The sequence below is a fragment of the Portunus trituberculatus genome, chromosome 43 (assembly GCF_017591435.1).
Source record: "Portunus trituberculatus isolate SZX2019 chromosome 43, ASM1759143v1, whole genome shotgun sequence".
Lineage (NCBI taxonomy): Eukaryota > Metazoa > Arthropoda > Malacostraca > Decapoda > Portunidae > Portunus > Portunus trituberculatus.
The window spans coordinates 4,761,101-4,774,913 of record NC_059297.1 but is presented as its reverse complement, the minus strand read 5'-3'; positions in this window follow the sequence as shown (position 1 = coordinate 4,774,913).

The window sequence follows — 13,813 nt, the reverse complement described above, 5'->3', positions numbered from 1 at the left end:
ACGTTAGCAACAATTAGGAATGATGCCAAGCGAGCACACTGCATGCAGAACAAGTAAATCTTTGCACAACATAGATGCAACTCCACTATGTTTCTTTTAACTCTACATAGTGTGTGGCAATTAACAGCATTTGTTGGACTTTAGGAAGAGTGTGATCCCAATGTCCTTCCTTATCTCACATTTAGACTTGAATGCCTCACCAACGGCTACGCGTGCAAGTGTATGTATAACCGTGATGAGTCAGGTGTGAAGCATGGAGGACTACAGCTTACTAGTTCGTAATGTTTTGCGGGCGTGTATGTTTACAAATACAAACAAACACACACACACACACACACACACACACACACACACACACACACACCTCCTCCTCCTCCTTCTATACTACTACTACTACTACTACTTCTACTATTACTATTTACTGCTACTGTATACTACTTCTACTAATTACTACTACTTACTACCACTATACTTACTACTACTACTACTACTACTACTACTAAAACAACTACCACCATTACTTTGAACCTTCTCGTTAAGTGGAGTATTTATTATCAAGTCCGTGGTAACCGCAATGCTTCGTTCGAACTATTCAACCACAAAGAAAATAAATAAACCCTGCTTGATATGTGTCCGTATTTGTAGCCAACGTTAATACACTGCCAAGATCTGTGAGTGGAGGGTAAACTTAGCATCATAAACGTTACGTATCTCTTTAACCTAAACAGTAATAGCTAAGCGGTAAAAAAGTGACCAATCAAATATAGAAGAGCGAATCAACCCGTCTGCTTCGGTGTAGGTAATCAATCGAACATTTCTCATGTCAACAAACCCTATGATGGAGCAAAAAATGTGACTAATTTTCTCTCGAGTATGACAAAACACACAATAATTCACACACATATACACTCAAAACCATACCGGATCTTATCATTTAGATAGTAGGAAATCTTCAAAAGTGTCCTTAGGTGGCAATAGTGACAGCTACGAGATGGATCCTGCCGTGATCAGTTGACTCGTAGTGTTGATTTAGAGTGTTCATGTGTCTTGTTTCTCTCTCTCTCTCTCGATACAGTGGTGGCTGCTTCTACCAAGGTTAGTGTCATTGTGAACGGTTAAACTAGGACTCCCAGAAACTATACTAGAAAGAATTAACACCTTCAGTACCATGGCAGGTCTTGATATTTACTTTGGTTACTATTTGGTGATTTTATACAGCTTCAGAAACCCATGTGGGGATTAAAATTGTGAAGACTGTGGAGCATTAACCTTCTGACCTCCATAAACCCTTCCTAATGTATATAAAATAGTTTAATCATACCCAAAACTCATGGTAAAAATGCGTTATAGTACTGAAGGGTTTAAAGGGAGGGAAGAGAAGGTGAAGGAGGAATAGAAGGAGGGAGCAGGAACAAGCTAGTTGACTGTTGGAAGAAAAATGAGATGCGGAAACGATACTAATTATATTTTTACCTTATGCTTATGTTCGTGAAATAAGTAGAACCATCCAGGCGATCGGGAGACAAGAACAAAACAAAAACAACGCGAGGGGAAAAAAGGGACAATATCCTGTTTGGCTGATAATGTATAATTGAGGCGTAACGAGACCTGATGAGGGTGTCGCCAGGTGTAAGTGATACGGAAGCCTCACCCAATAACCCGGCATTAGGAGCAATTAGTCCGAAGGGGAAGGAGACAATACATTTCTGCTGCGTCGCCTTAGATGACATTGATAAGTTAGACGGACTGCTGAGTGTTAGTTAGCTACAAATAAGTGAATAGAAGTAAGTGAATGGCAGTGAACACCGGATCTCAATGTTGCCAAGGCGTTTGTTTTCACTCCACCGGTCTACATTAATCTGTATTACTAAGCCATTAGAAGGCATCTTTATCTTAAGTTTTGCATATTATTAGACGAGTTTATTTATATTAGGAAGGGTTTATGGAGGTCAGAAGATAAATGGCCACGGATCTCAATGTTGCCAGGGCGTTTGTTTTCACTCCACGATTCTACGTTAATCTGTACTACTAAACCATTCAGTATTAGAAAGCATTTTTACTATAAGGTTTGGATATGATTAGACGAGTTTATTTATATTAAGAAGGGTTTATGGAGGTCAGAAGATTAATGGCCTGAGTCCTCACCATTGTAATTCTCACATGAGTTTCTGAAGCTACATAAAATCAAATGGTAAGCAGGTTAATATGAAAACGTGCCATAGTACTGAAAGAGTCAAAGAAAAGCTGATTATAGTATCAAGTAAGGGATCGGGGTGTAATTTAGGGTTATTTTTGCCTTTGGAGGATAGATATTTGTTGGTATTGTGATTTGGTGTGCTTCTGAAGGTGTAGTACAAACATTGGTGAGTCAGCAGTTGACTACCTCGGTGCTTTCAAGAAGGGTGCTCTATAACCGAGGCCACGTACTGTAGTGGAGTGTATTTGTTATGTGGAGGACAGATATTTATTTATTGGTATTGTGATCAGCTGTGCTAGTGAAGATGGAGGACAAGCAGTGGTGAGTCAATATTTTCAAGAAGGGTGCGTTATAGCCGAGGCCACATCCTATAATTGAGTGTTAGTTATGTGGAGAACAGATATTTGTTGGTACTGTGATCTGCTGTGCTTGTGAAGGTGGAGGACAAGCAGTGGTGAGTCAGTACTTTCAAGAAGGGTGAGCTATTGCCGAGGCCACGTGCTGTAGTTGAGAGTGTTAGCTACGTGGCCTTGGGGATGAGATGAAGCGAATTGTCAGTTTACTATAAATAGAAAGGGAACGATAACCAGTGTCAAAACAGCTCGGATTACTTACAACCACGTCTATTACACATTATTTTCTGTGTACTAGCCTTATTATCATTTTTTCTCGTCTTTGTAATGCACGTAACCCAAAAATATTAAGACAACTCACATTAAACAGCGAAGATGAGAGTCTGTCAGCCCGAATCTTAGATGAACAAAAACTGCATGGCTGAGTCGGCGTGGTGGCAACTGTCAACACCGGCACGGTTAGGCTTAGCGCAGGCAGTGGGGAAGGACATTTGCGAGCTAAAATTAATGTAACGCACTTAACCTCTTCAGCACCATGACGTGATTTCATATTTATTCTGGTTGCTATTTGGTGATTTTATACAACCTCAGCAACTTGGGGATTAAAATGGTGAAGACTTTAGCTAATAATCTTGTGACGTCTATAAACCTTTCCTAATGTAAATAAAATCGTCTAATCATGCCTAAAACTCAAGATAAAAATGCGTCCCAGTAATGAAGGAGTTATATTCTATACTCATACTCCTATCATACCACAGGAGAGGAGGTTAGGAGGTTACTAAGCTTCGTGAAATTTAGCATGGGGGAAATTTAATGATCTCCATCACTATGTTATAACCCTATGTCACTTCGTCGCCTCCATTGTGATGCCAACTTAATCTTAAAAAAACAAAACAGGAAGAGTATCATAGAATCTTTTTCTCTCCCCTTCTTGTATAAAAGTTTTCTAGTAATCTTAACTCCTTCAGTACTGGGACGCATTTTTTACCTTGAGTATTGGGTGTGATTAGGTGGTTTTATTGACATTAGAAAGGGTTTATGGGAGTCACAAGATTAATAGCTGGAGTCTTCATTATTTAAATCCCCGTGTAAGTTTCTGAAGCTGTATAAAATCACCAAATAGTAAGCTGAATAAATATGAAAACATGTCCTGTTACTGAAGAGATTAATAAGACTTTCGTGAAAACATGTAAAAAAAAAAAAAAAAAAAAAAACTTGGTAGTAAGCAGAATAAATATGAAAACATGTCCTGGTATTGATGAGATTAAAACTTTCGTGAAAACATGTAAAAAAAAAAAAAGTACAAAAAAAGGAATATAGATGATTACGCTACTTAACGTTGTCTTGCCGTTACATATTTGAAGGAAATGGTAATCACAATATTGAACTATGTATGAAGAAATAAGACGCTGTAATGATTAGTGAAATTAATCAATGCACTGACGACATGTTTTGTTTGATTTATGTCTGTGTATCCCTTTGCATTTGTTCTCATTTGCATAATTTGAAGCGCTATTGATTATGCAAAGCTGATCCATTCAAGCATCTCGTGCAGCAACGAAGTTTGACATTAAATGTTAGGTAATTTGCATATTGATGTGTTAGTGTTATATTTCTTATGGTGAGTCTGAACTTTGATTTATTATTGCCTGTAAATATTTCTTACTTTTTAAATTTGATGACAGTATGTGACAGCGATAACAACAACTACGCTGATAACCACAAAAATTGAAAAATCACGAACATATGAGATTAATAAGTAAGCTTTATTTCTCCACTCGCTTAGGGGCATGCAATCCCGTCGTTCAGAAACAAAAGCGAAAAATAAAACGAGTGAAATTAGGTTAAATGTGCATTGGTTTATGTGAACAAAACGGAGAGTCAAACCAGGCAAGGAGGTACACGAAAGATGCCACACATGCGGAAGATAGAGGTTGAAAGACAGACAGAACGAGACGAATGAAAAAAAAAGGAGAAAGAAAGATAAATAAAGAGGAGAGAAGGTGAAGGGGAAATGTCAGAATGCAAAATAACAGTGTTAATGAGATGAACAATCAATATTCACTAGTACGCACCACACAGCATAGAGTCCAGATGAAAAAGGTGTAAAAGATAATTAGAGCAGAATGCAAATTAGGTACTCGACTTGCAGCGCAAAGGTCGTGTGTTCGATTCTGGCTCACGGAGGTTCCTCGGCGGAAGAGAACGTTCTAACAAGTAACCCAAAACACGTGACTTTATTCAAGCGGTGCCTATTTGACGGTGGATTTTGTTTTATACCATGTAGGCTTTTCACGGGAATTTATGGGCTAAAGGGGGTACTTTTTTGGGGTACCTCCTATCTCAAAGCCCACCCGCTAGGAAACCATTGCCCTGAGTGAGGAAGCCCAGCCTAGACTCAGACCGTGGATAGGATTCAAACTCGTGCGCTTGGAGACCCCTCGGACCCCAAAGCACGCATGGTTCCACTGATGGTGGTTCCTCGGCGGGAGGGAACGTTCTTACAGGTAACCCAAAACACGTGACTTTATTTTAGTTGTCCCCATTTGCCGTTGTATTTCTTCCATAGTGACATGCCAAATATCACTGGGTGGGGACTATGACAAACGGATCAAGAGTAAAGCATAATGATGGGATTTCGGTTTTTATTGCTTTTTTTTTCTTCACCTTGAAACAATAGTGCATGATTTCCCATTCATAAACCTTTTTTTATTGCAGATTGTTACTCTGTCCTATTTAAACTTTAGAAACGCTTTGCTCTCTCACGACGACACTTTCCAAAGGCTGTAATTGAAAATACTCGTGTTTTTAAGGGTATTTTTATGGTTTTAGTGATGAATTAGCAAGATTTCTAGTTTATCATAGGGAGAAAACTGTTTAGTCGTCTCTGGGGACTTGAAAATTTGTCATGGTGGGAGAGGAAGTCGTTTCTGAATATGGCCGTTATTCTCACCACTGGCTTATTTTTCTCTGAACGTTCCCCTTTTGTATTTATTGAACTACAGTATTCATTTAACCTAACTTGACTTAATTAGTGCAGGTTGGCTTGATTTCCAGTGTGATCGGTCCTTGTTTCGTTATTTTTTGTTGCAGATGGCTCTCCCTGTCCTACTTATTCTCACCACTGGCTTATTTTTTTCTCTGAACGTTCCTCTTTTGTATTTATTGAACTATTTATTAGGCTTAATGGGTGCAGTATGACTTGATTAGCAGTGTGATCGGTCAATGTGTCGTAACTGCTTCACTGTGAATATAACCTGGGAAAATGTATACGTCGAAGAAGATATTTGGAGGTGAATGTGTCAGGGGCGGTATCTGAAAGGAGGGAAAATGATAACGGAGTAAAGTATGCAGGAGGAGAATCAATAAGGGGAAATAACATCTTGGGGTAATATGTCCAGGTGGGAATATGACCAGAGAATCTATTAGGAGGGAAAAGACAACGGAGTAAAGTGTCCAGGAGGGGAATCTATTACGGGGAATAAGACCATGGAGTAAAATGTCCAGGCGGGAAAATGTCTGGAGAATCTATTGGGAAGGAAAATGGCACCTGGGTAGGCAAGGATAAGGCGTCCAGGTGGGTATATGGCCTCACACTAGGGCGAATGATAATCATAGCGTCACTTCCTGTACATGTATACCACCGTGGAGAAGCAAGTGTTTAGATATGCGCTGTCCACTTAACCCATTCAGTACCATGACGCGTTTCCATATTCATTCTGCTCACTATTTGGTGGTTTTATACAGCTTCAGAAATTCATGTAAGGGATTAAAATAGTGAAGCCTCTATCATTCATCTTCTGACCTCCATAGACCTTTCCTAATGTCAATAAAGTGATCGTACACAAAATCTCAAGGTGAAAATGTGTTCCAATACTGAAGGGGTTAACTATCACAGAGACTAACACTCACAGCCAGGGAAGCCGCCGTTTGTCCACATGCTACCACTAACAAAAGGACTCGGCTCTTCACACGACGCTAACCACAGAACCGCGCTGCTTATGGTGGTAGTGGCTGTGGTTGTGGTGGTGCTTGCAACATGAGCACCACCACCATAGCAATCCCCTCTTGAAGCTACGAATTACCTCAGTGACCGATACTCCGGACACATTAGACACTTGAACCGCCATTCAGAACCTTGCAAGAGGGACGCGGCAGGCGAGGCAAGGCAAGGGTCGAGCCGGGACAGTCAAAACTAGTGATCAGCGCGAGTGATTACAGGTGTGGACAACGGAGCGGGTAATTAACGTGCGAGCCGAACACCTGTCGCGCTCAGGAGGAAGAGGAAGGGAGGGAAGGGAGGTAAGGGGAGGAGAGGGAAGGGTGAGATATGTAAGGTTGTGGGGCGAGGGGGAGGGGGTTGTTGGCGAGTTGTGTTCTATTGTAATGTGTCTCTTCCGTCGTCATGTACTTTAGTTTAGTCCTCGCATCCTATTTGTCTTTTGTCTCCAGGAAGGCCCCTTGTCACATTGTCCTCTCTTTCTCATCGTTGCTGTTCACTGTGATCACTGTAACTGTACCACTACCACCATCACCAAGCGTTATAGCATTATCACCACCAGTATAGTTACCACCATGCTAACACTTACCTATATCATCACCACCACCACCACCACCAACAACAACAACAACAACGCTACCACTTTCATCATCACCATCGCAATGCTGTTACTACATGATCACCAATGCAACGTTAGCAACCACCACTATCACTGCCACCACCACCACCACCACCACCACCAACAACAACAACAACAACAACATTACCACCTCTACCACCACCATCGCTAGCACAAACGTCATTGTCTCATAATTATTCCTTTATTTAAACTTTCTAATTCCACACTGGTACCAAAGCTCATCACTTGCATGAAACAGGAATTTTCATTTAATTACGTGCATATGTAATGATCTTTCTTTTATGTATTTCCGTGATCGACAGTTTCTATTTATATATTCATCGCATTTCAAACATCAAGGGGGAAAAAAAATCCTTACTGAGCTAATCGTAACATTTATATTTTTCAGTGAGTGCTTTTGTCTACACAAGAAAAGAGAATGTTAAGGCTTTATGTTGATTGAGAATAAAAGAGCGAAGAGCTTGTTTGTCCCTTAAAAATAGTGCAGGAGATGAAGTCAGAGCAATTGTTGATTATTAAATAGGGTTTGAAACAGAGCAGGCACCACACTCAGGAACGAAGTGAAAAAATAGGAGTCCTTACTGTTTATTCCTAGTGTTATGGTTTGCTTAAAGTTAGGTTTTTGTGAGCTCGTGTATGAACACAAACAATACCATACGAAGCAGTGTCGAAGTCTTGTGAAGCAAAACGACTCATTTTCTCCATAATTTCTCACCGTGTCTTTTACTACCACCACCACTACCACCTCACTTCTCTACCACTATCACTACATTTCTCTACCACCACCCCTCCACTTCATCACCATTACTATCGCACTTCACTCCCCATCACTTCACCACCAGCCTTTTCCTACGCGTCCTTAACCACCACCACCACCACCAATACTTCTACACATCACCACAACCACCACTGCACTTCACCACGCCTCGTCACTTCATCACTCTTATATCTCACCACCAGCTTTTTCCTCCGTGCCTGTTACCATCACCACCACCACCACCACCACTATTTCTATACTTCACCACAACCACCACTCCACTTCACCACAACCACCACTGCACTTCACCACTCATCATCACTATCATAATTCACCACCAATCTTTATCTCCTTCATCCTTTCCATATTTTTCTCTCCTTCGCTTCTCTGTCTTCTTTCACGCTTTCCTCCTCTCCCTTCTCTCCCTCTCTCTCTCTCTCCAACCGGCCACCACTCCGGCTTGGGCTCGGTTATCCGGTGTCTGTTCGGCTTAGCGATCACGTCACCCTTCGTTCGGTTAAGTATTAGAGGGGGGGGAAAGGAAGGGGAAAGGAGGAGGGTGTAGGGTGGGTGAAGGAAGGGAGGCGAGAGGGTATGGGAGGGAAGAGGCGTGGAGGAGGACAGGGTTGAAGGGGAAAGAGAGGAAGGAAGGAAGGAAGGAAGGGGTGGGGAGGAGGGGCAGGGAAGGGAAGAGAGGAAAATAAGGGATTGGGGTTAGGTGGAGGGGTGTGGGGGTAGGGGTGGGGGGAGGTAGGTTTAGGGGTGCTTTCTGTCTCTCTGTCCGTCTACTTTTTTTTTTTTTCTATTTTTTCTATGTGTGATCAACGTGTTCCGTTACGTGTGTGTGTGTGTGTGTGTGTGTGTGTGTGTGTGTGTGTGTTTCACCTGCATGTGTAGTACTTGTTGTAGTTGTTGTTCTTGTTAACATTGGTCTGGTTTCATTATATACGAATTCCGGACACACACACACACACACACACACACACACACACACACACACACACACACACACACACACACACACACGCACACCCTCATACTCCACTTTCTTTTTGACATTTTCAGCATCAGTATATAACAGAACGACCACCCAATCTCTCTCTCTCTCTCTCTCTCTCTCTCTCTCATGGTACTAACAAAACACACATTCCCTTTTGAGGAGGAATCATACCCTGCTCTGTGCTTCCCTTCATTCCTTCCTTCCCTCTCCCTCTTCCCTCTTCCTTCTTCCGAGCCTCACTTCCTCCTCTTCCTCTTCGTTCCTTTTCCTTGTCCCTCGGAAATATGTTCACCTTATTCCTTCATCTTCCTTTATCCTTTTCTCTCCTTCGTCTCCTTCTTCTGATCCTCTTTTCGTCATGTTATCCTCTCTCCTCCTCCCCCTCTCTCTCTCTCTCTCTCTCTGTGTTTTTTTTTCTATCTTCCTTATTTTCTCTAATAGTTTTTCTTTCTTTCTTTCTTTTTGTTGTTTATTTGTTTTGTTTGCGTGTTTGTTTTTCTTTTCCTCTCTTTTCTGTTTCTTTCTACTTATTTTCATTGTTTTCTTACGTTTCTTCTTTCTTTTTTTATATCTTCCTTCTTTTTCTTTTATGTTTCTCTCTGTCTCTGTCTGTCCGTTTGTCTATCTGTCTCTCTGTCTCTCTCTCTCTCTCTCTCTCTCTCTCTCTCTCTCTCTCTCTCTCTCTCTCTCTCTCTCTCTCTCTCTAATATTCCTTTGTTACTTTTTTCCATTGTTCCTCCTTTTTCAGTCAATCGTTTCTCCATTTCTTTCTTTCTTTCTTTTATCTTTTCATCTTCTTCTCATCCCCATTTACTGTTTTTTTGGGGATTTTTTCTTGTTTTTCTCCTTCTTCCTTTCTTTCCTTATTTCTATCCTCTGGTTTTTTCGTCTCCTTTCCTTTTCCCAACTTTTTATATTTTTCTTTTCTCTTTCCTTTATTCACGTATTCATATTTGTATTCTTATTTGTGTTCATGTTTCTATTTTCTTCTTTCTCTTATTTATTTTTCTTCATTCGTCATCACATTTTTCTTTGCCTTGCTTTAAATTAGGTTTAGTAGACACGTAAATAATGTTGAACCCCTTCAGCACCATAACGCGTTTCCATATTCACCTTGGTTACTAATTGGCGATTTTATAAAGCTTCAAAAACTTATGTGGAGGATTAAACTAATGAAGACTGTGACCATTAATCTTCAGACCTTCATAGACCCTTCCTAATGTCAGTAAAATCGTCTAATCACACCCAAAACTCATGGTGAAAATGAGTTCGAGTACTTTCTACTAATTTTTTTTTCTTTTTTCTTTCTCTTTTTATCCTTTGTTTTTGTCTTACTCTTTCCTCTTTTTTTTTCCTACCTGACTTATCATCAACATTTTCTTTTTTCTTCATTTTTACCTCTTGTCTTTCTAATGTACTATCCTTTTCTTTTTAGTTTTCTTCTTATCCTGGTTTTTATTATTTTCTCTTCCTCTCACTTCTTCTGTTTTAAAATTTTCTTTCTCTCTTCCTTTTCCTAACATTTCTTTACTTATTTATCTATTTTTTTTTTTTGCATTTTCTTGGTATTGTCTTTTCTTTCATTCTCTCTTCTACTTTCTTTTCTCAATTTTTATTTTTTATTTTACTCTCACCATCTCTCCGTTTCTACTTTTTCTTCTCCTTTTATTTCTCTCTTTTATTTTCCTCTCCTTCCTTTCCTTTGATGATTGGTTAATATTTTTTTCCTCTACATTTTCATTTCTGTCTTCCTTTCCCTTCTCTTTTCATTTCACATTCAGAGTCAACATTTATTTAGATTTTCTCCCTTCTCCCATCTTTCTATGTCTCTCTTCCTTCCTGTTCCTGCCACCCTCGTCTCTCTCTCTCTCTCTCTCTCTCTCTCTCTCTCTCTCTCTCTCTCTCTCTCTCTCTGTCAGGTTGCCCAGCTACAACATAGGATTTCATGGATTTATCACCGAACCAATAGACATCAATCAATACATACTGCTGGGGCCTTGGTTGTGTCCCCTTCCCCCCACCCTCCCCTCCCTCTCTCTCTCTCTCTCTCTCTCTCTCTCTCTCTCTCTCTCTCTCTCTCTCTCTCTGATAAGAATAATTAGTTGAATGGATAAAAATACTTCAATAAATATATAAATAAAAAGAAATTTGTTAACAATCCACCAGGTAACAAAACCGCCAGAGAGAGAGAGAGAGAGAGAGAGAGAGAGAGAGAGAGAGAGAGAGAGAGAGAGAGACGTACCAGAAAAAAAAAAGAATCAAATGAAAGGTGTACGAAATGACAGATCTTGTGCTTCGCCTGCAAGTTGTAAGCACGGCGTAAAAATTTCCAGGAATCACAAACAATAGCTCGGATCTCTCTCATACACTCATCACCAGGAATACAGCCAGCCCACAGCCAACCACCGACAGACATCACCCACACACACACACTCTCACACACACACACACACACACACACTCTCTCTCTCTTTCCCATTTTTTTTATTGAGATATTTTCCTTCACTGCGCGTGGCTATGTATATACGAATGTGGTGGTGATGGTGGTGGTGGTGGTGGTGGTGTTTTGTGCTGCCTACCTTGTATGTTTCTTTACCCGGCTGGCAGTCCCTTTAGCTGAGGCTCTCGCGCATATCATTGTTGTTTTGTTTTGGTTCCGCCTCTCCTTCCACGTCTGTTAGTGACTCTGCCTGTCTAATTGTCCCTGTTTTCTCGGTATTTTTTTTTTTTGTTCTCTCTCTCTCTCTCTGGTATTGATGTATGTGTGTTTGTGGCTGGTGAGTGGATGGGTTAGTATGTGTGTGGGCGGGTGGATGGTTAGGTGGTTAGATGTGTGTGTGTGTGTGTGTGTGTAGTATGTAAATCTATATGTGAATAAAACCCACCACAATTCTAATTAAGGGAGGAAGGTAGGATAGGGTGGGGTAGGGTAGGGTATAGTAGCTTAAGCAGATCCGACTTTACCATACCAGACCAGACCAGACCAGACCAGGCTGTCGTCACGCTGCCTTCATTGCGTCACTGGCAAGTCAAGACTCACCACTCCAATCCCACGAAGACAAACAAGCACTTGGACTCAATGTTATGTGTTTTGACTGTCTCGAGTGTGTGTGTGTGTGTGTGGTGTGAGATTGCTAAAGAGTGCAGGGTGTTGGGTGAGCTGGTGACCTTGGGGAGTGTCGTAACTGTTTGCTTCCCCGTCCGTCTTATCTGCGTGTTCGTGTTCTGGCCATTAACGTCCTAAAGTAGTGTTGTATATGTATAGAACAGTGTTGACCTTAGATCATATATATTTTTTCATAGAGAGAGAGAGAGAGAGAGCGAGAGAGAAACGTATCGGTAGAGGGAAATAAATAAACGACACAGAAGGGAAACAACAAAAGCAACACTACATAGACAGGGGAGGGTGTGATCAGGGCTACAGTGGAGCGGCATCTGAGTGGCGGCCCGATAGGGAGGCCACAGGAGTATGACGAGGGAAATCCTGAGGGCGGTCGCTGATTGGTGCGCCTCACCAAGACAGTGGTCCGCGGGGCGTGAGATCTCGCGCCACTGGTGTGAAAAACGGTGACGTGGCGGCCGCTCATTGGGTGTGGTGCCATAAAGTCTGCTCTTGATTGGCGGGAAGGTGTGAATGCTGACGCCCCGAGTGTGAATTATCACGCCTAGCGACGAATCGTGTTGCCGCCGCTAACGAGGCGCGGCGCGATGGTGAAGGCAGCGATGGAGGGAAATGCGCTGCGGCCCTACCATTGGCTGAGTTCTGCACGGTGTTAGGGATGAGGTGGTTACACACACACACACACACACACACACAGTTAGGGAAGAGGTAGATAGACACACACACACACACACACCGGTAGCGGTAGCTCAGTGGTTACGCGTAGAGCGCTGGCTTCACAAGCCAGAGGACCGGTGTTCGATTCTCCGGCCGGGTGGAGATATTTGGGTGTGTCTCCTTTCACGTGTAGCCCCTGTTCACCTAGCAGTGAGTAGGTACGGGATGTAAATCGAGGAGTTGTGACCTTGTTGTCCGGGTGTGTGATGTGTGCCTGGTCTCAGGCCTATCCGAAGATCGGAAATAATGAGCTCTTAGCTCGTTCCGTAGGGTAACGTCTGGCTGTCTCCTCAGAGACTGCATCAGATCAAACAGTGAAACACACACACACACACATACTTCTTCCCAATAAATATAATCATCACCACTGTCAGTGTCATGGCGCCACTCCTTCCTTTACACGCAGTCGTAGTCATCACCACCCCTATCATCCCCACCATTGTCCGCCCCTTCATCACCATTACGCTGTTCTTGCTGCCATTCTTACTGTAGACCTCAAACTCACCCACACACACACACACACACACATCTCTGTAGAAATGAGACACGGCGGCGTGGCTTCGTAGGCGACGGGGTCTTGTGGTGGTAGTGGGGAAGACAGGCGAGCAACGGAGCGGCGCCGTGTGTGCAATCGGGCCGTGGGTCAGCGGGACGCGGGGCTCAGTGTCGCTCAGTGCTGCCTTGGGGGATCTGCCTCTTAGCCACTGCCGGAGAAAAGCAACTTGAGCATTTTGGATGTGGCCTTAAATCTTTCTTGCTGTGTGTGTGTGTGTGTGTGTGTGTGTGTGTGTGTGTGTGTGTGTGATCGATATATTAGTCTTGCCAGTATCGAAACCTGAATGTCAGTCTTCAAGATAAAATAATGTCTTGGGAATCGATGTGAGATTTTTTTTTTTCTTTTTAGTTTCATTACCAAGACGCTGAGAGCAGTTATTGATGAGTGGCTGACTGGCAGGTGCCTGGCGGGGTGACAGACAGACAGACAGATAGACAGATAGGAAGACAGACTCTAAGGCAAACAAGCAAGC